The sequence below is a fragment of the Crocodylus siamensis genome, chromosome 2 (genome assembly GCF_052110815.1).
Source record: "Crocodylus siamensis isolate JL-2025a chromosome 2, ASM5211081v1, whole genome shotgun sequence".
Taxonomy (NCBI): domain Eukaryota; kingdom Metazoa; phylum Chordata; order Crocodylia; family Crocodylidae; genus Crocodylus; species Crocodylus siamensis.
The window spans coordinates 185,015,399-185,036,178 of record NC_143396.1 but is presented as its reverse complement, the minus strand read 5'-3'; the positions used below and the strand labels follow the sequence as shown (position 1 = coordinate 185,036,178).

At 42.3% G+C, this 20,780-nt stretch overlaps 1 protein-coding gene across 1 annotated transcript in view; it reads left to right on the top strand.

The window, feature by feature from the left end:
* OTOG (otogelin) overlaps positions 1 to 20,780 on the top strand; it is a 206,966-nt gene that overhangs the window by 87,098 nt on the left and 99,088 nt on the right. The window lies entirely within an intron of this gene.

Below are 20,780 nucleotides of genomic sequence, written 5' to 3'. Positions count from 1 at the left end.
CCAAAGTGTACCATCTGACTAGGTGAATGAATAGACCTTCAGTGAAGTCATTGGAAATGCACTAGTTTACATCTAGCTGTGTTATTCTATTGTGTTCATCTGCTTTTACTTTTTACCTTAAAAGTATAAAACATTAATTGTGAAACTACTTAGTTTCTATGAAGACCATCATTCATTCCAGTTGTAAGTCTGGTAACATGGGTTGCATTTGCATGTGCAATCTAGTGCAAAGCAATAAATTCCAGAGCGGTTTGAGCTGGAGTGAACTTAATCCCTGTCACATCAACTACCCAGGCGCCCAAGACAGCAACAATTTGAGCTGGGGTGGAGATGGCCTAGGCTGGCAGGGTACATGGGGATCAACCCCAGGTGGTGGCAGAGGGGCTGGTTGGGGCATGAGGGCGCCAAAAGTGCCGAGTCTTGTGGCTAGGTGGCAGGCAGGACTCTTGGCCATGGCTGGTTGGGCTGACTGGGTGCAATTGATGTTTGTTTTCAGCATCTACATGTATGTTTAATTGCAGTAAATTACTCCTACATAAGATAGTACTGTATCTGGTTTAAATTAGTTTACTGTGGCCTAATACTATCACACATATAGACGGTGACACTTCACTCTGCAGCTAATTAGTTTACTCTGCAGAAAAACACGTGTAGATGCAGCCATAGTGACTACAGGCAGAATCCTATTTCTCTTTCCATGCCCAAATGACAGTTACCCAGCTGCATAACTCCTATTTTTGTAACATGCATACAGTGTGCAATCCTACTCAATGTGTAGTGCAGCTGTATAAGCTTTTGCCTGGCTACTGAGTGTACAGTATGCTGCACTCAAGCTGTGCAGGTGTATGACTCCATATGTGTATAGGCTGGGTGAGCATAAGTCACAAAACTGTATCTGACAAAAACCCATGACCATAGGGTATTAGATGCAGCAGGAGGAAAAGGGGAGGTCCCCTCATGCTTTTGCTTAATAGCCTAATGCAGGGGCCGGCAACCATTTGCAAACAAGGGCTGCACTTTGTAGCCTGGACCTCTCTGTGGGCCACAGAGCAGTCACCTGCCTGTACTTAGCTTTGTCGTTAGTCTCCATCCCCTCTGCAGTGAGGGTAAGCACAGAAGCAGTATGGCAGCAAGCGCCACAGTGGAGGGGGCTCTGCTGAAGGATTGGGAGGCACAGTACGGCTCCAAGCCACTGATCCCTTGGCCAGATCAAACCTCTCTGTGGGCCTGATCTGGTCTGCTGGCTGTTGACTGCCAACCCTTGGTCTAGTGGCTAGGACACTTGCTCAGGTAGTGGAAGACTGAGGCCTCCCTCACCCAGGAGTTTGAACCTATATCTCTCTGACTTTCCAGCATGGTACAGTTAGATACCACCAGACTATCATGTAGGCAATATCCAATCCTTTCTCTAGCTCATCTCTTGAATCAATTTTATATTTATTGGGCTAAGTAGATGAAGAGCAATAGGTTTTCTACCCCATTTTGAACAAGGGTCTAGGCTACAGTTCAGGATCCCCTTCCTTCCAGAGCAGTATCAGTCTTATTGAGCCACATACCTTCTAACTTGCTCTCTTCCCTGTGGATCCACACCTTTCCCTCTCTTGGTTTCTCAGCAGACCAGCTATGATGGGAAGTAGGCTTAAACCCCCCCTGGATGAATGGGGCTCAGAGCATTGAATTAGACGGTCACAGGCAGTGCCACATAAAATTAAAATACTTTCAAAATGAAGTTTAACAAATAACACTTAACTTCCTTTTTTCTTTGAGGGAATCATTGGTATTTGGAATGTTTTTATCTTACAGAGGCAAACAAGTATATTTGGGTAAATGTGGTATCTTTTATTAGATAAACTAAATAGTTGGAAAAATAGTTCTTTACATGTGTTCAGGCACAAACACCCTTCTTTAGGTGTAGGGAAAGTCTGCAAGTGTTTATGTACTCTCCTGGGTGAAATAGAATCTGAAGCAAATCAAAAGGCAAATCTGTGAAAATGCAAATAATTGTCAGGTAGGATTGGGGGTGGAATGGCTGGGGCACAAAACTGGGGAATGTTGACCAGTGCTACAGTGTAGCTGGCAAAATATAGAAAGGTTACCTGGGGTTATTGGATGGCAGGTAGGTTATAATGAGACATAAATACACTGTCTACATTTAGTCAATGATTTTTTGTATCCAGTAGATTTATGAAGTGAAGTTTATAGGCTCATCTACAAAACGTGTTTTGTAAATTTCCTTTGAGGACTAGAACTGAGAGAGTGGTACTGGTTGTCTTGTGAGAAATATGCCCCTACAGGTAACTGGGTATTTTTCTTTGATTAGATTTTTGGTATGCGTTCATTATGGCGCACAGTTGTTTGGGTTCTACTGTATCGTTTCCATCAGGGCATTCAGAATTACCGAATAAAAGTGTTCTGCTTTGTAAACGTACAATGTATAAACGAATTCATACACTTCAAAACAACTAATTGCTAAATTAGAGATCAAGAATAACTCTTTTGTGGTATATTTTGAAGTTTCCATTCATAGGGTTTCTATGAATGCCAAATCCGGTCCTGAACTTGCAATATTCTCTAGTGCAGGAGACTAAAGGGGAAAAGTATGGTACCTTAGTTGTAATGTAGCTAGTCATATTTTGACCTTGTAAAGTGATCAAATGGATGTTAATGACACAAAGACCATAGGTAGAAGGAGGTACAGCTTGGAGAGGATTTGTACATAATAAGGAAAATAAGGAAAAAAAACCCCAAAGCATGCGTACGACACCCTGCAAGAATGTCTAATTTATTTTTTCTTAATTTATAAATATAGTAACCAGCCCTACATAAATGTTATAATAATATAAATAGTATAATAGCATAGTATGATAGAATAGATAGTATTCTTTCACAATCCAGGAATTAAGTAAATCCAAGAATACAAGCATTTCACCATGAAAAAGATAAATATGTGAGGGTCTGTCTTTTTCTTTCCTTTGGAGTAACTGTATTGATAACCAAGTTAATACCAAACAATTGGTAGGATTTTTCCCAAAGTTCTGTATATTTTGTTTAAAGTTGTTATTTTAGTTCTTAAATATGAGAAATTTGCTATAGATAAAAAGGAGACTGCACAAGGTTGAAGTAATAAGGGATTTCTATTAAATACCTTCCATTGAGATAATAATCTGCTAATTGGTTCAGTAATCTCACATCACTCATCTCATTTTATATTAATACCATATTTGTTACATTGCAGACACATATAGAAATTTATATGGCACCAGATTTACTTTAAAAAAACCCTTTGCCTTTGTTTATTTTCTTACATAAATTCATGCTTCTGCTACCTACTGGTATTCTCTGTGGCATTTTGTTTGTAGCATTTTACAATTTATGCATGAGTTGTCATTGATTTATAAGACAAATAAAATATGTAAACCCAAAGATGAAGAATAATGGTGCATCTCAAATGGCATGGTTTAGCATATCAACTATAATGCCATGTTCCATCCCTCCTACATACAATCTGCATGTTTCAATGTATTCTGCATTTTTGTATATTATCTCAAGCTCTTTGAATGCCAGTCATGTCTGATGTTTCTCTTCTATGTTTCTCTGAAAGGACCAGATACTCCACATTGCATATAAGCATTCATAGTTGGGCATCACTTTAGGAAAGATGTTGTTAAGATTTTTTTGATAAGTCTTCATATATCAAAAGAAGCACCAAATATGAGATTTTTCCTATTCTTTTATTGTTTTCTTGAGACCACTGAATCTTACTGTAACTAAGACAGCAGATTAAAGTCATAGACTCTATAGATGTGAATGCTCTAATTCTATAACTGTGATGTAGCTAGAGATGATTGAACATTTCAGTTACTGAAAATTCAAACCTAATGCTTATGTTATGACTTGGTACGTCTAGGTATATAACGTGGTAGATGTTATATACCTAGACTTCCAGAAAGGTTTTTGATCTAGTATCTCACAATATCCTTGTGGGAAAACTGGAAGATTGCAGGCTCAACTGCTCAGTGGGTGGGAAACTGGCTACGTGGTAAGACCCAGGAAGTTTTCATGAATGGATCTGGGTTGTTCTGTCGCAAAGTGGCCAGTGGTGTTCCTCAGGGGTCCATGCATTGACCAGTGCTTTTCGACATCTTTATCAGTGATTTGGATGGGGGAGTGAAAAGCTTGCTGGCCAAGTTTGTGGATGACACCAAGTTATGGGGCAGTGTGGTCATGTCAGATGATGGGTTGCAGATACAGGTGGACCTGGACAGGCTTGATAATTGGGCAGACTGGAACCAGATGAAGTTTAACACTTCTGAGCCTGAGGTGCTCCGTCTGGGGGCAAACAACTGTTAGTGTACAGATAGGCTCGGTGGCAACAGCTTGACTTGCACCATGGCCGAAAGGGACCCAGGGGTAATGATTGACCATTGTATGAATGCTGTCAGTGTGAGGAAGTGGTTAGCAGGACAAACAACACACTGGCATGCATCAACTGATGCATCTCATATAAAACTAAGGAAATGGTACTCCTGCTGTACTCGGCACTAATGAGAGCACAGTTGGAGTACTGCATCCAATTCTGGGCGCTGCAGTTCAATAAGGACGTGGAAAAACTTGAGAGGGTCCAGAAAAGAGCCACCCGTATGATCAGGGACTTGCAAGGCAAGCCATACAAGGATAGGCTGAGGTACCTGGGCCTCTTTAGCCTAAAAAAGAGAAGGTTGAGAGAGGACTTGATAGTGGCTTACCGCTATATCAGAGGAGTGCATCAGGAGCTTGGTGAACAACTGTTCACTAGGGCAACCCCAGGGAAGACCAGGTCCAGTGACTATAAACTCCTGGAAGGCTGCTTCAGGCTTAATACCAGGAAAAACTCCTTTACAGTCAGTGTCCAGATTGTAGAATAAATGCCCTCCAGAGGTGGTGCAGTCACCTACCCTGGAGGTTTTCAAGAGGAGATTAGACAGTCACCTCTCTGGGGTCACCTAATCCCAGTTGTCTTCCTGCCTAGAGTGTGGTGGGGGTGGGGGCTGGACCCAATTATCTGCAAGGCCCCTTCCACCCCCTAACAATTTGTGAATCTATGACTTCACAAACCAGATTCAGCCTTATTTTCTCTCACATGCATGCCTGCATGCACACAGAAAAATGGAATGTTCACTGCAGATTCTTGTGCAACAAATGCTGTGAGAAATACCATCACTTTCAGGATGGTGGGGTGGAGTGGGGATGGGCTCACTGGCATAGTGCAGCACTGGCCCAGAGGGGATGCCAGGACAGTGCAGGCCAGGGGGCCATGGATTATCCTGCTGCACCAGTGATCCCTGGCCACCTAGAAGTTGAACAGCCCTGTAATACGGTATGAATTTGCTCGAGCATTAAGATTACCTGTCCAGAGAAACAGTTCTTCCTGTCCACATTGAAAATTAAGATCCAACTGACACTGTACTCCTTTAAGTCAATTTAACATTAATAACGTAGCATTGGAAGTTTGGTGAGATATTTTTAAAACCAACAGTTTCAGCAGCCTTTTACTCAAATCATAGTATTTTCTTTCTGAAGTCTCACTTAATTTTGGTTAACTTAACTTTCTCATTTATTGTTATTATTAGGGGTGCACCAGTAAAGATTTTTTTGGTCAATACCAATGGCTGATTATTAACCAGCCATATGGGTCTATACCGATCCAATTTAAGCAGCCATATGGGCCTATACAGATCCAATTGCTGATATGCAGCTCGGCATCTTGGAGAGCAGCATCCGGCTGGTAAGCCTGTGGGGGAGAAGGGGTGTGAGAGGGCAGTTTGAGGCCTCCATGGGAAGGGAGGGAATGGGGCTGGGGTTGGGGCAGAGGCAGGTGCTGCCCAGCCAGGGCAGGGCAAAGCATGGGATGGAACCACAGGTACCCTTGTTTGGAGGGTGTGGGGGGAGGGCAGCTCCTGCTGCTGTACATACCCCCAGAGGAGGTGTGGGGGGCATGTTCCCCCTAGATTTGTGCACAGGATGAGGGCAGGCTGCCTGCTGCATGCTTGGGGCTGGGGGCTGTGCCACCCACTTCTTGGTGGGGGCTGGACCAGGACTGTGCTTGGGGCAGGTGGGGTGGGGCGGGGCAGGCGATGGTAGCACTGGGAGTCGGGCTATGGGAATTTGTCGTAGCCACCCTGTAGCCCCCCCCTCCCAGCACCACCACTGCCTACCCTGCTCCACCCACCTCAAGCGCAGCTCTGGCCCATCCCCCTCCAACAGGAAGAGGCTGGCACAGGCCCTGGCCCCAAGCTCACAGTGGGCAGCCTGCCCTTGCCCTGTACACAAATTCATGGGGGACATGCCCCCCATGCCTCCCCTGGGGGTGCGTGCAGTGAGAGGAGCCACCCACCTCCCCCAGCCCTGATGTCCCTGGACAAGCTGTGCACAGCTCCATCTCGCACTCTGCCCCATCCTGCCCTGGCTGGGGAGCACCTGCCTCTGCCTATGCCTCTTCCCTTGCCTCTGCCCCACTCCCTCCTTTAGCCTGGGGTCCTTGATCTGCCCCATGTCCCTTCTCCTCCACAGACTTACTGGCTGGACGCTGCTCTCCAAGCTGCTGGGCTGCATGCTGCAGCTGTACACATGCATGCAGCATTTATTGGTGACATTTATTGCCCGGTGTAGGCCATGAAGGTATAACCAGATGTTATTAGGGGAATATAATGAAAATTACATATGGGGAGATAATCCCTATGTTGCATAAAACTAGGGTGTCAAACTCATCCAGCACCACAGGCCAGGTGATGGTAGCGGGTCGGTCTAGAGGCCAGATGAGGCCTACAGACCCTCTCCCCTTCCCTTAGAATACCTGATCCAACAGCTGTTTTGGCTGGTTTGGGACCCACACTGCATGTAGCAGGGATCCCAGTGTGGTAGAAATAAGCCCCTTCTGTGGTGCAGTCTGGCCAGAGCCTTAGCTACATTGCACATGGTGATCAGCCCAGCTGGATTGCAGTCCTGGTCCCATGCTGACAGTTCTGGGACCATGCTACACACAGCACAGGTCCCAAACTGGCTGAAGTAGCCACCAGTCAGATATGTTGTGGTGGGGGTGTGGCATAGGCACAATCCAGCCTGTGGACCAGTATAGTGCCATGGGCACATGCCTTGCCTAGTGTAGGTCTGATCAGACCCAGGGACAGCACCAGAGGCCAGGTGAACGTGGCTTCATGGGCTGAACCTAGCCTGCAGACTATATGTTTGTGACCTCTGGCCTAAAAGTTCCTATTCCATGCTTGCTTAATAGACAGGTCCATGATTGAAACATCTTCATTTTATGTACAATCATATTAGAGGAAGATCCCTTATTTCAGTTACAACTTTAGATCTGTTTGGAACTATTATGATTGTCCAGTTTCACAGAATTTCCAACATCATAAATAACCAGAATTTCTTGGCCGCATAACCGTGCAAAGTAGTCAACAGATGTTAATGCATGGTCCAAACACCATAAACTGCATACCCTACATCATTTGACCCATGTCGTCTTAATATCTCTGCCGATTAAATATTTCATATCAATATTTTTTCCCTGATGAAATATTTTAAATATGTCAGATTCTGTCAGCACCTGGAGATTTAAATAAAGGGCAAATACATTTCCTTTATAACAGGATGAAGGCTGAAATTTTCTGCACACTGCTTCATAGTCAGTCCCAGTACTGTGATCAAAATAACTAGGAGATAAGTAGTTCTTGGTAAAGAGCTGAGCTTTGTGAACCTCTTTAGACATAATTGGATATTTTAAATAATCACATGCTTATAGGTCTGTCTACACAGAAAGAGAACTGAGTCTGCTTGCTGCCATTGGTGACCTGTAGGGAGTGCACGTGGGTTTATGTGCACCCCCTGAGATTAGCCAAGCACTCCCTGAGAACTGCCAGTGTGCTGCCCCTGCAGCAGGAGAAGCACTGGCATGCCCCCCCACCCCAAGAGAAGCCCCGGCGGTGAAACCGGAAGTGCTGGCAGAAGTGCTGCTAGTACTTTTGGTTTCACCACTGGCTCAGTAATTGGCTGTTGGGGGACAACCCCCCCCCCCATCCCCAGGTTGGCAATTGGCTGCTGGGGAACCCCCCTACACTTGGTGATCTGGTGTCCCCCAGACTCGGGAGCCACCAGTCATCCATGCTCACTGTAAATTTCCTTTTAGTTGTTTTTTTCCTACTGCTTTATATTTGAAAAAGCAATATAGTAATATTTACATGTCTAGTCTATGAGGTATAAAGAATGTAAAACCATTCCCTTATATCTTGTGTACCAACTCAACCTTATTTAATTTGCAAGGATAATAGGAAAGTAAGGCTGGAAGGGATTTTGTGAAGTCATCTGGTCCAGCCTCCTCTTCAAGGCAACATCATTCCTGGCTAAACCAGCCCAACCAGTGTCTATCTAACCCAGGGGCAGGTAGCTATTTTGGGTGGAGGGCCACTTAAGTTTTAGTGAACTATCGAGGGCTGCATGGGTAGTCCTGCCCCTTGACAGTCGTTGCTCCACTTCCCTGTCACCATCTTGAGACTGGAAGTTCCAACCCTAACCCCTATCTTTTGCCACTAGAAGTCCCTCCCCTTGGCCCTTGGAAATACTCCGGCGGGGGGGGGGGGGTGTCATCTTAGAACCAGAAAAAGCCCAAAACATACACTAAATGCTACACACCTACTATAACACATTTAAATTTTACTTAAAAAAAGTATTTTTGTCATGATTTGTTTGTGTTGTGTATATAGAGGTGATTACATAATAGCTCAAAAATAAATTCTTAGTCTTATATATTGTGGGTGTGGGGGGTGTAGGGGTGTGTGTGTGTGTGTGGTAGGATGTGTGGGGGGGTTGTGAGGGGGTGTGGTGTGTGTGGGGAGGTATAGAGTATGTTGGGGGGTTGTGTAGATGTGGGGGGTTGTGGGGACAGGGTGTGGGTGTGTGGGGTGGGAGGGAAGGTGGGGGAATATGGGCCCCCCACCCCGCACTTCCCCCATGGTGCAGAAGCAGCAGGCAGGGCGCTCAGAGCTCAGGTGCCCAGCAGCTCCAGCCAACACTGCACATTGCAGTGAGAAGCACAGCCTCCACTGGGCCATCTCTATTGCTAGCGCTCCCTGCCACTTATGCACAGCCTCTGCAATTGCTGGGCATTGGAGGGAAACCCCACAGTCTGGAGCCAGCTGCCTTCCCCACTGGGGCTGTGCAGCAGAGGAGGGAAGTCCCAGGTGCCTTCCCCTGGTTTAACCTGCTCTTAAAAATTTACAGGGATAGATGTTCTACAACTTTTCTAGATAACCTGTTCCAATGGTTGACCACCCTCAAAAAATTCTTCCTAACCTTCAACCTAAATTTTGTCTGCTGCAATTTGAGGCTGTTGTTCTTAGTCCTGTCTTTTATAGCCACAGACAACGTTTATCTTCATTCTCCTTATAGTTGCCATTCAGATATTTGAAGACAAATTCTACCCTTTCCACCCCTCCTTAGGTCTTCTCTTCTCCAGTCTAAACAATCTTATTTGTTTTGGCCTTTTCTTGTAAGTCATGCTTCCCAGGCCTTTTTTCACTCCCTGCTGGACTCTTTCTAGTTTGTTCACACCTTTCTTAAAATGTGGGAGTCAAAACTGAACACAGTGCTGCTGGTGAGGTCTTACCAGTGCCAAATAGAGCAAAATCACTTCCCTTGATTTGCAAGTAACACTCCTGTTAATTCAACTGAGTAGACTATTGCCTCATATTCATCTTATGGTTCACTGTAAACCCCAGTTCTCTCACTGCAGGATTGCAGACTATCCAATTACATCCCAACTTGGTTTTATATTTTATTATACTTCATAGACCTGAAAATTTATCAATAACAACATTTTAAAAAGGTAATATAATGTAAATGTATGTGTACGTGCAATTTTTCTATTCCAAATACAGGATTTAGCACTTCCTGTTGAATTTCATCTGATTAATTTGGACCGTTTTCTCCAATTTATCTTGGTTATTCTGGATCCTAGTCCTAGCTTCAAATCAAAAGGCCTTTAGGTCTCAGGATAGCATTAACATAAATTTAGAAGGTATATAACATACTGTATGAATGTAAATAATCAGTACATCTTCTCACAATGTTATCTTATGGTTATATGTACCAGTTTGATCTTCCAGAAATTATCATCTTCTATTATTATTTTATCTGTAAGGTACATAAGTAAAACTAGCTGCTATATGTATATCTTTGCATGATATTTTGCCCTGATCCACTCCTGCTGTTTCCCCAGTATTTGTCATCTGTAAAAGATCTATTTTCATTGATCACCTCATCATTAACTGTGCATTTATTTTGTTTAAACTCTGGAAATAACTCTGTATCTGCTAGTTGATCTCTGTTATAAGGCTAGTTTATCTTTTGTTCCCTCCTAGTGCAGTATCTCATCCCTTATTTTTCCATGTCAGTAACACTGGGGCAGAAGTCCACTTCCAAAAGGGGGTTACTGACATTTGACTTTTGGTTGTACTTGTTTTTTTTTAATGGATCTTAACAGGATCATTTTCTGCTAACTCACACCTAAGCAAATTTAATGAATGGAAAAACACATCACTGGTGTTATTTCTGAGAACATATGACAGATGAACGATACTTATAATTGGAAACAAAGGACACTTTTCAAGGCATTTAGCTGTGTCTTTCATTCCTAAATACCATGTTCTGTGTTTCTTTAGGACGTGTATCCATTTTTATGAGCTAGTGTTTGACCTTCACACATGAATACACAGGGCATTTGCTGCTGTCAGCCAATGACATTTCCTATTTTAAAGACCATAACAACAACATTGACTGAAGCAACAAGGTCCCAATAGACCGTATAACTGTCTCTCCCACCCTGAGAACAACTCTTCTTCCCTTTGATCATTTGAAACACATTAACCACTTTTACATCTGGATTTCCATGGGATTGCTTCATGCTTGACACTTGCTGAAGAAATAAGCACTCTTGGGATATAATTTTTTATAATTGTATCTTTACCTCTTCTAAAACCGCCAATGATTTTTTTTTGTTGCATTTAAATCAAAATGCAGTAAGACGCTATATGGATTCATGGGACTAATGTTGACACTTGTGTTTCAAATAATGTATTGATTTACTAACTAGTAAAAGGCAGCGCAGTATGACACCTTTATAGATTAACATGGTCGGAGACACGTGAGCTTTCTTAGGCTGAATGCTACTTTTGACAAAGTAGGTTGTAGCCCATGAGAGCTCATGTCTCTCTAAATGAGTCAAGGCAATGTAGCCACCTTATAGACTACTTTCTACCTAAATTCAGACCGACATGCCTAACTATCTTTGTTACATAGGTGTGAAAGGTTTTGACCTTCCCCAGTTTAGATTTGAATGCTGTTTATAAAACATTTTTCTAATATGGGTAGACCTGATCTCCAGTTTTGGAGACACCTGCATTCAAAATTCAAAGAGCATGCGCTTTGGCTCTCAGGCCCCTGGAAGACATTATATTTATGGCATGAATAATATGTTAATACTGCCATAAATTATGGTGTCACATGTTCAGGCAATTTATGGTGCCTTAAAATGGCAAACCAGCCATACAAATGTTCTACATATAATGTAGAACTTCTTTGTGGTTTGTTTAGATAATGTCTTAAATTAAAGGCACATCTGGCATGCAGAATGCATGATTTTTGGCATGGGGTATAACATTCCTCAGATGCCAATTGTACCTTTATTTTAATGTCTGCCAGGGGTCTTGGGAACCAAGATGGGCCAAAACATCCTTTTGGCTCATGTTCAGCCTCTCATTTTTCCTTAGGTATCCTACTGATAAGTTACAGCTATGAAAAAGACTATATTAGTAAACTGAAAATTGTGATATTCCAAGTGTAATGAGATTCTGTATTTCATCCAGAAATATTTTGTCTGCTGCTTTTCCTCTCCAAATTAGAAATTGCTTCTCACTGTATTTTGTAATAAGCAGGTGGCATACCAGCTCAAATAACATGTAAGGAGCTTAAGCTTAAATGAATTCCTGGACTCTTTTTTTAAAAAAAGAAAATCATCACTTTCTAATTTGTACAAAGAAAACAACCAATTTAAAGTCATTTTAAAATGTCTCTAGTCTATGGCCAGAGAAACAACAGTGTAGGAGGAACGTAATTTGGCCTGAAACATTTTACAAAGCCATTTTTTATGACAAGTATACCCTTGAGTCATGTCTCAGTGATCATATTAACAGCTCTGTGCCTAAGATGTATCCTCTAAGCTGAATTAAAACTCCTGCCCTTTTGGTACGTGTTGTCATATCTCCTTTTTGAAGAGCCTTGTTCATATTCTTCATTTATAAAGGATTAAAGGAAAGAAGCATTTAATTTCCCATTCCTAGCATCAAAAAAAAAAAAATTAAAAGCAACATTCTGTTCACCTTATGGATCTCCTATAATTGCTAACTGATTGACCTTTAATATTTCACCCCAATTTCTCTTTTGGGTTCAGTAGAAATGTGGGGTGATGACTCATGAAAATTTGATTTCTTCAGAATAAGGGATGTCTGTCTGTGTTGTACTGGTTGCACTATTCCCCACACCTTTTTGTTTATGCACTCCCCATCCGTCACCCCACTGAGGCCCGGGACCTCCTGGTTAACCTCCTCCTGGCTCTGGCCATGCTCACCATCTGGCTATACAGGTGGGAGGCTCTGGCCAGGAAGGTTCCCGGGGACCTAGGGGCATTTTTCCTCAGTGTCATGTATGCATGTCTCTGAGTGGAGGATCGCTGGGCAATGGCTGCCAGCATTCTAGTTGAGTTTGAGGGCCGGTGGGCGCTGTCTGGCGTGCTGTGCTCGGTGTTCCCCTAGGGAGCACTTGTTTTGGCCCTATGAACTCTCATGTGCAAACACTGTTCTTTTATGATTTGTCCCCTGTAATCTGTTGGATTTTTAAAGTCTCTGGCTGCCCAACCAGTGGCAGCCCCTGATTTTTAGTGGGCTAGGCCCATGACCTTTTTAATTCAAATAGGTCTATGTGTTGTGTTATTACATAGGCTAAATTAGTAGTTCTCAGCTTTTTTAGACTCAAGATACCCCTCCTTTGACTCAAGGCACTCCACAGAAAATGGTAGCTCTTAGTTTTACATCTTTTAACTACAGAAAAGTAATAGAGCAATTCTTCTGTTGCAGAGACCTCAGAAGGGCCACACAACTATGAATATTAAATATTCCTATTTGACATCTCTGGGTTAATTTTGTGCATCATGTTTGCACAACTAACAGCCCTAAAGTTGTTTGGCACCCTATGGCACCCTTGAAAGGATCTCATGGCAACCTGGCTGAGCATCACTGTGCTAAATCTGTACGCAAAACTTTTATGAGCTACCTGGAAGAAGAATTCCTCAAGGACTGAACCATCAAACTCTTGCTATACTTAAGATGCACTGATGACATCATCATCATTTGGACTGAAAACCTGCAATCTCAGATTGAGTTCCATTAGAAATTCAGCAATCATCACCCCTCCATCCAGCTTTTGCTTGAATACTCCAGTGCCAACATCTCTTTTTTAGTCACAGTGATCAGTATCCAGAATGGTAAAATACAGACTGCGTTATACAAGAAACCCACAGACTAATTTATGTATCTGCACAAAACCAGCTGTTGCACCTCGTAACCGGTGTAACCCTTGATCTGCGAGCCTGGGTCGGCACGACTGGCTTGCCGCAGAAGGGATAGATGACCAGACAGGTGGGGAGTAGCGGCGAGTAGGAGTCAGGTGGCTTGAAGCATATTGGTTGTATGAAAAGTTTATTGTACTTATGCTACCGATGGTTGCAGCGTAGGCAGGAGAGCTGGCTTGTTCAGTTACAGTGCATAAACCAGAACAGTCTAAAGGGGTCTGTTAGTTCATGGGGTTCCTGAGCTGAGCCCTTGCTTTCTAACCTGGAAGCTAGGTACAGCTGCCCGACTCAATAGTCCCAGAACTGGTCAACAGCTCATACGCAGGGAGAAACTATAATGCACTTTCAATCAGCAAACTTCCGAGAGCACTTTGACAAGAAGAACAGATGAACTGGTGAGGAACGAAGTACGCCAAAATGAAGATCGGTTGGTGGGGAGAATCTGCTGACTGTGTCTCCTTGGTGTGCATGGATTCTCCGCTTAATGGCAGGAATCTGCTCTTAGTTATAGTCAGTGGTGACCAATCACTACATGCCAGTTGTGAATATTTACAGATCGCCAATTACGTTCTTACACCAGTGACCTAGATGCATATTCATCTGACCTAGATACATGATTCATCTGACCTACTTTACTGCCCTCAGCAGGTTCAAAAGGTCAAACATGTGATTGGCACCTGCAATTCTTACCATTGCAGACAACAAGCTTCTTAAGTATGGAGAACAAACTTTTAACAAACTCCAACTGCAATGCTTCCCTCAGCAAAGAAATAAAGGCTACTAGTGCTGAGGGGTCTTTATGGCCTGCGTCCTTACTAAGTTATAATGGTCTTTTGCTTTGCTGGCATCAGCACTCTAACTGATGGGTTGAATTCAGACATGACACCAGCAATCACCCTCAACGCACCAAAAAAGCAGTGATATACAGCCAAGCCCTCAGCACCGAATTTGCACTAAGGAGAACGCCCGGGATTGCCACCTTACAAATCTCGTAAAGGCTTTCACTTAACAAGGACACTCCTTTGGAGAGAGAGGTCGCACATTTGAAAGAGCCACCTGGATACCACGTGAGGAGTTGCTGCAGTGCAGAAGGAAAACCCCCATGAATTGCAGACCACTGGTTATGACATATCACCCCTCCCTTGGACCTATACAGAAAATCCTTAAACAATTACAGCCCATATTAGAAGGAGACCAAATTCTTAAAGAGATCTTCCCAGAACCACCCATCCTAGCCTTCAAACAAGCACCAAACCTTCCTAACCTCATCACCAGAAGCAAGCTTCCTACAGCCCAAAAAACACTGAATGGATCCAGACCATGCCATGACAAGAAATGCAAAATCTGCCAACACATCTCCACCACCGCCACAGTTGCTACACCCCACAACTGAACCATCAGCATTCCTGGAGCTTACAGCTGCACCTCCAGAAATGTAATATATCTCATCCAATGCATGAAATACCCTGATGGAAAATATGTAGGAGAGACCAAACAACAGCTGTACATTAGAATGAATGTACACTGGAAATTTATGAAGGACAAGAATACCCAATTACCTGTGGGAGCACATTTCTTACAAGAAAGCCATTCTCTCTCTTCTAATCTTCAGAGGGAATTTACAAAACACTTTTCACAGATGAGCCTATGAACTTCACTTCATCAACCTCCTGGATACAAAAAATCATCGACTAAATATAGACATTGGATTTATGATACATTATAGCCTGCCTGACATCTGACTCCCCCAGGTACCTCTCCACAGTTTACCAGCTACATTCATTCCCCTTCCTCCCCTCTGCCCCCCTCCCATCCTGTAGCCCGTCTCTCATTCATTGACTCCTCAATTTACATCTTCACTGACTTCCTGTCTTGCATGCACACCAGCCCAGCCTCTGGCTTCTTTACTCTTCATTCCATCCAGGAAGAGCACACACCAACTGCAGAGGCTTCCTCAGCCCGGCAAAGGGTATTTAAACCCAAAAGCTTGCTAAGAAGAATTTGTTCAACTATTTGAGTTGATTTAATAAACAACATCAGATCTACCCAAAGAATCTTGTCTGCCTATGTCCTTAGACCAACATGCCTACAACCTACAGCCCTGTAACTGCTAAATCAGTATTTGCATATCTAACTGAATGTTCCTTAGAATGACATAGGGTTGTTGGTTGTAGCTGTGTTGGTCTAAGAACATAAGCAGACAAGGTGATTTGGGTAGGTGCAATATCTTTTATTAGACCAACTAAATAGTTGGAATAAATATTCTTTGAAAGCTTTTGGGTATAAACACCCTGCTTTAGGTACGGGGGGGGGGAGTCTGCTGGTGTTTTGTGTGCTCTCTTGGGTAGAGTAGAAGCCAGTATGTAAAATGCAGGTCTGTGAAAATGCAAACGTGTGGCAGTGAGGATCAGAGGGAATGGGAGATGATAGGCATGAGACAGGTGGGGGGTGGGGGAAAGGGGAAATGTTGAACAGAAGGTGCTGGTAAAATGCAGACAGCTGACTTGGGGTTATCAGACTATGGCCAGTTATAATGTGCCATAAATCCAATGTCTATATTAAGTCCACGATTTTTTGTATCCAGTACATTTTATGTAGTGAAGTTCATCAGCTCAACTACAAAAGGAGTGTTGTAAATTCCCTTTGAGGATTATAACTGAGCGATTGGAGAGAGACAGCTGGTCTGGGGAGGGGTTTTGGCAGGGTCAGAGCGGGTTGCCAAGCTCATAAGGGTGGCTGGCCACCTGAGGGTGGGGAGGTCAAAGAACTAAAAATACATCTTGTCAGATTGGGTGGGGAGGATAGGAAAAGTGCAGTCTTGGGGCTGGGGAATGCATCTGGGCTTTCCCAGCTCTGGGTCTGTTCCCCGAATGGGGCATACATTTGGTAGATTGAGCTAACCCGTGCCTGATCTAAACTGGGCCATCCATATCTAACCTCCCCAAACGTATGTACAATTCAGCACTTGGATTAACCTAACCCTAGTTAGTGCAGGATGCACTAAGTGTAACAGCTACATGTACCCCTTGGCTTTCTCTTGCTGTCTGTGTACGTTCCTGAGACATTCCTGCCTTCTTTCTCACAGATGCACATGCACAGAGCTTCAAACAAGTCAATTCTCTGCCTTTGTATTTATGTTTAGCTCACAGTGAAACTCTTCCACCCATACAGTTCCTGAATTCCTCAAATGAGACCTATGTTTTGTGTAACAGTTTCTATTGTTTTGCCTATCTCTAAACAAAAAGGCAATTATTCTTTCACCTAAATCTAAATGGAAGGCTTTTATTATACCTGCCACCTTCCTGAAATCCCTTTTACTTCAAAAGTGATGCATTACATTTTGTTTAAGCTAGCACCTTAGAGCAGAAAACATACATTTATATTACGTGTATTAAAGTTGCAGTTATTTTCCTGTTTAGGCTTTTTTGAGTGAAGCTGAAGACCATAATCCAGTCAAGCCATCACATAGCTAGTTGTTTTTTTTTAATCCCCAGTACAGTTCAGGTGGTTTTCATGCTAACACTGTAGAGAGCACAAAGAAGGGAATTATTTGATCTGACTCCAAATAGCTGCTGCTATTTTTAACCAGCAATGATCAGTGAATTTAGTGATCCATTAATTTTGATTGAATTGTCCTCCTTGTTGAAAAACTATTCCAACAATAAAATTAAGTAAGTAGTTTAGCAGCTAACTTGTTATCCTGGTTTCTTACAGGTATAAAACACAGAACCAGGAGTATCTTTTATGATCCATGCACAAGTGAATTAATATTAATACATAATAATACAGAAAAAAGCACAATTCATGTATTGACTAATTATATGTGGAGAGAAATTTTGGAAAACCTAGGTAATGCTGTCTTGGTAATGCAAAAGTATTAGAAATATTTTCTTTGTTCTTTCTTACTGCTGTATCTGTCCTGCCTACAACAAAAGATCTTCAAGGCAGATGCTGTCTTTTACTCTGTTTTTACAGCCTTTAACACAGCTAACAACCAAGCTTATTCAGTGTACTTCTTTGTGATGAGAGAAACATTCGTCTTCCCCTTGTGGTCCAGTCCATGCAATGGTCAGTGTGAGTAGGTGTGGGGAAGCAAAAGTCAGTTCCATACCATGTCAAGCAGGAGGGGCTTGTAAGGATAGTATTGGGCTGGCCAGTAGATACCAAGTGATTAGAGGGAGTCATGGGCTGCCGGGAGGAGGAAATGGGCTGGTGTGGAGAGGAAATAGAAGCAGGGAAAGGAGGTGCTGGGACCAGTAGTTTTGTAAGAAGGCTTAGTGGAAGTATGGTAGGACCTAGGTTAGCTTCTAAAATGCTGCCCCTCTCTCTGTTAGTCTTTCCAGTTGTGTATTCAGGACTCCACCATGGCTTTGTTCCAGAAAGGGAAGCATAGAGCTGCAAGGTAGATATGTTCCCTGAAATGGGATGAGGAGGCACAGCAGTCTCCATCAGCCTGGAGGGACAACTGCAGAGGTCTGTCTGCACCCCACATAACAAAGTACTATGGGAAAACCTTATGAAATTACTGAGCAAGTTGCCTGACACTTGGCAACCTGGGGCAATATTTCTCTAGCTTAAATTGGTAGTAAGCAGACGTCTGGGATAGAAAAGACCTCTAGGTGCCCCGACACTCAAGTAATACAACAGCATAATGCACCCAGCATCATTAAGAAACATTCAGCAGGAATAAATCACTCCAGTTGGCCAACTGCTAGATCCATCCGCCATGGAGTCACTAGGTGCGATGGTAATGGTTAGAACATGCACAGAGTAAATTGTTTCTTCTTTTATTCCTTGTTACTTGTTGCACTGGAGAATGAACACAAGAAGTGTCATTTACTATTTCTTTCAATCCGGTGTTGTCTTTTACGGACAGTAAAGATCCTTGTGGTTGAGATTTGAGGAACTCTTTTCTTTAAAAAAAAAAAAAAAAAAAAAAAAAAAATTTCATGTTCCAAGCCAAATCAAGTCCAAATCCATGAGCCAGTCCAGAACCGTAAGTGATCCTACAACCAACAAACTTCCTCCACCCTCACCAAAGGCTTTAGATATTTCCAGTCTTTTGGTGGGGATCCTATGTACAGGCCCAAGCCCAGCGGCTTGCGGTTTGGATGCCCCCAAGTTTCGCTTGCCCTCAGCCATATGGTCATAGGAACAAGCTAAGGAGAAGCCTGCCGTTTAAGATTTGAGGAGCTCAGAGAGAAAGTGAGAGAGGCCCTAGTAGAAAGTTTGTGGGTGGACTTGGTGGATTCAGGGCTGTACAGATCTGCCTTTGTATAATGGAGGGAAAGAGGGGTATAATGCACCCAGACTGCAGATTATTGAGGCTGCAGTAGTGTCCATGCAAACTCAAGAGAATCTTCTACTTCTATTTCGCAAGCTCAGCTTTTTGGGCTTTGCTGAAGTGAGGAAATATTTATCTTTTAGGCTTTTCTTCTCTCACAGTAGCCATTGATTTCCTCTAAAGATACCCATGCCATGATCATTATTTAAATATGCCAGTAGGGCTTAGGAGAGCAATTGAACAAAGCCCTGAAGAATGATGGTTTTGGGGAATCCAATTCAATTGCAGTTGATTCTGATGAAAGGAGAGAGGAATATGTATAATTTTAGCAATGATCTTTAAATTGTACATTCAGGATAAGCATTAGGAATACATTTTGATATTAATATGAAAAGAGATTGTTGGGTCTAAATAGCGTTTTGTTATGGATTCTTAGATCACTGAAATCCATCTGGTTGTTTGGCTTTACAAGAGAGAAAGCTGTTATCACTTGTTCTATCCAGTATAATGTTACAGAGATGAAACTTGTATTTGGTCTTGCCTTGTCAACATGATGCTCTTTGTCTGTGAATGTGACCTATTCAGTTTGGAACTTAAAGCAGTGGGAAATTTGGTCTTGTAGTAACCTGTCCAGTGAGTGACAGAAAACTTGAGAAGAGTATAGCTTACAAAAAACATTTCACATGCTCTGAATTACAATCTTTCAATTAAATGTCTTTTCCCTAGGGTTGTCAGTGTGCTTCCAGTAAAAAGCTATAGAGTGGAATAAATGATGTAAAAAAATGTACACACACACTGAAGAAGCGTCTAAGCCATTTAGATTAAATGTATTACAATGATGAGCTACATAATTAGTAGAATAAACATAATTAGTAGATTACTTCAAGGAAAACATATAGCTCGGAATTATATTTATCCTTACAGAAATGTACCTTTATACTTACAAGCTTTTTATTCACCTTCCTCCTCCAAAAAAGAAAAAGAAAAATACAAACCCAGCAGTGATACTTTAAAAGATTATTTCTTGCCCCAGATTAGTAAATGTCAGTGCTCAGCCTTTGGTATGTAATCATTTTAGATGTTATGGAACCTTTAAAAGTGAACCTTTCCTATTTTTCTAATTAACTAGCATGTTCTGCACCCTCATTTTTTCATATAGTATTAGATGGAAACTGTAGATAAGAAGCAGGGTATACACTCCTGGAACTTGAGGCATGCTGGAGTCATAGTAATTGCAATAAAAAGAGTGCTTTATACTGTTACATCTAACTAAAGATTCACAATGTTTAAAATTTGAATTTCTCATTCTATAAATCATAGTTTTTTGAGTTTATGGAACTTTATAATTGATTAATAAGCCATTAAGGCCTTTGCAGATTTATCTTATTAATTGGCACATAAAACTGCATAAGCAAAAATGTTTGCAGAATTTTTTGAGACAATTTTTGTGGGTCCTGTAGAAAATTGTCACTTTGTTCCAACGTGTTCTTCATTACATGTATGCATTACACTGTACAGTATTTTGCTAGAACTTCTATAGAGTCAGGCAATTCAATAATGCCTGTATTAAGTCTTTTCCACTTTACATCTCAGCTTATTTATCCCTGGTATACCTATTATTTATTCTAGGTTTTCAGGACTCTAGTAACAACCATAAATGAAAGCATATGTTTTAAGTTTCTCATTATTTGATTTACTTTGCTATGATACACTTTTCTTCTATGTTGTTGGAGGCTCCAGACATTTTTACTATACTTCACTTAAGGTTCCATTTTTAGTCATTACTACTTTTGTCATTTGTAAGCAAGATTCTGGATTTCAGATTTCAGT